This window comes from Alosa pseudoharengus, unplaced genomic scaffold, assembly GCF_046254945.1.
Source record: "Alosa pseudoharengus isolate Yale_2024_CS ecotype anadromous, Long Island Sound unplaced genomic scaffold, YU_APseudo_1.1 YU_APseudo_1.1_scf_38, whole genome shotgun sequence".
Lineage (NCBI taxonomy): Eukaryota > Metazoa > Chordata > Actinopteri > Clupeiformes > Clupeidae > Alosa > Alosa pseudoharengus.
Genome location: NW_027468761.1, coordinates 447,583 through 450,024, shown reverse-complemented (window position 1 = coordinate 450,024; position 2,442 = coordinate 447,583).

Sequence of the window (2,442 nt, the reverse complement as noted above, 5' to 3'; positions counted from 1 at the left end):
TTTTTTCCGGGTTCGTTTGAAACACGCCCCATAATCACAGCTCTATGGAGCAGTATCAGACTCAAATTCTGACTAGAATTGAGTATGACTACGTCAGGCTAGCATTTCACATGTCTAGAAATGAAATAAAAAATGATTTGGACAATATCTGACAGATTTTGAAATTTGTCAAAAATCTGTCTTTTGTCCTGACCCCGGACCTTATGTGAAAACTAAGAAAAACTGAAAGGTACTAAAAAAAATCAAACCAATATTTTTACACTTTTTTGCCCTAGTTCATGCATTTCACATGTCTAGAAGTGAAATAAAAAATGATTTGGACAATATCTGACAGATTTTGAAATTTGTCAAAAATCTGTCTTTTGTCCTGACCCCGGACCTTATGTGAAAACTAAGAAAAACTGAAAAGTACTAAAAAAAAATCAAACCAATTTTGTTACACTTTTTTGCACTAGTTCATGCATTTCACATGTCTAGACGTGAAATAAAAAATAATTTGGACAATATCTGACAGATTTTGAAATTTGTCAAAAATCTGTCTTTTGTCCTGACCCCGGACCTTATGTGAAAACTAAGAAAAACTGAAAAGTACTAAAAAAAAATCAGACCAATTTTTTTTCACTTTTTTTGCCCTAGTTCATGCATTTCACATGTCTAGAAATGAAATAAAAAATGATTTGGACAATATCTGACAGATTTTGAAATTTGTCAAAAATCTGTCTTTTGTCCTGACCCCGGACCTTATGTGAAAACTAAGAAAAACTGAAAGGTACTAAAAAAAATCAAACCAATTTTTTTTCACTTTTTTTGCCCTAGTTCATGCATTTCACATGTCTAGAAGTGAAATAAAAAATAATTTGGACAATATCTGACATATTTTGAAATTTGTCAAAAATCTGTCTTTTGTCCTGACCCCGGACCTTATGTGAAAACTAAGAAAATCTGCAAGGTACTAAAAAAAAATCAAACCAATTTTTTCACACTTTTTTGCCCTAGTTCATGCATTTCACATGTCTAGAAATTAAATAAAAAATGATTTGGACAATATCTGACATATTTTGAAATTTGTCAAAAATCTTTCTTTTGTCCTGACCCCAGACCTTATGTGAAAACTAAGAAAAACTGAAAGGTACTAAAAAAAATCAAACCAATTTTTTTTCACTTTTTTTGCCCTAGTTCATGCATTTCACATGACTAGAAGTGAAATAAAAAATAATTTGGACAATATCTGACATATTTTGAAATTTGTCAAAAATCTGTCTTTTGTCCTGACCCCCGGACCTTATGTGAAAACTAAGAAAATCTGCAAGGTACTAAAAAAAAATCAAACCAATTTTTTCACACTTTTTTGCCCTAGTTCATGCATTTCACATGTCTAGAAATTAAATAAAAAATGATTTGGACAATATCTGACATATTTTGAAATTTGTCAAAAATCTTTCTTTTGTCCTGACCCCAGACCTTATGTGAAAACTAAGAAAAACTGCAAGGTACTAAAAAAAAATCAAACCAATTTTTTCACACTTTTTTGCCCTAGTTCATGCATTTCACATGTCTAGAAATTAAATAAAAAATGATTTGGACAATATCTGACATATTTTGAAATTTGTCAAAAATCTTTCTTTTGTCCTGACCCCAGACCTTATGTGAAAACTAAGAAAAACTGAAAGGTACTAAAAAAAATCAAACCAATTTTTTTTCACTTTTTTTGCCCTAGTTCATGCATTTCACATGACTAGAAGTGAAATAAAAAATAATTTGGACAATATCTGACATATTTTGAAATTTGTCAAAAATCTGTCTTTTGTCCTGACCCCCGGACCTTATGTGAAAACTAAGAAAATCTGCAAGGTACTAAAAAAAAATCAAACCAATTTTTTCACACTTTTTTGCCCTAGTTCATGCATTTCACATGTCTAGAAATTAAATAAAAAATGATTTGGACAATATCTGACATATTTTGAAATTTGTCAAAAATCTTTCTTTTGTCCTGACCCCAGACCTTATGTGAAAACTAAGAAAAACTGAAAGGTACTAAAAAAAATCAGACCAATTTTTTAAAACTTTTTTTGCCCTAGTTCAATCATTTCACATGTCTAGATGTGAAATAAAAAATAATTTGGACAATATCTGACATATTTTGAAATTTGTCAAAAATCTGTCTTTTGTCCTGACCCCGGACCTTGTGTGAAAACTAAGAAAAACTGAAAGGTACTAAAAAAAATCAAACCAATTTTGTTAAACTTTTTTGCACTAGTTCGTGCATTTCACATGTCTAGACGTGAAATAAAAAATAATTTGGACAAAATCTGACATATTTTGAAATTTGTCAAAAATCTGTCTTTTGTCCTGACCCCGGACCTTGTGTGAAAACTAAGAAAAACTGAAAGGTACTAAAAAAAATCAAACCAATTTTGTTACACTTTTTTGCACTAGTTCGTG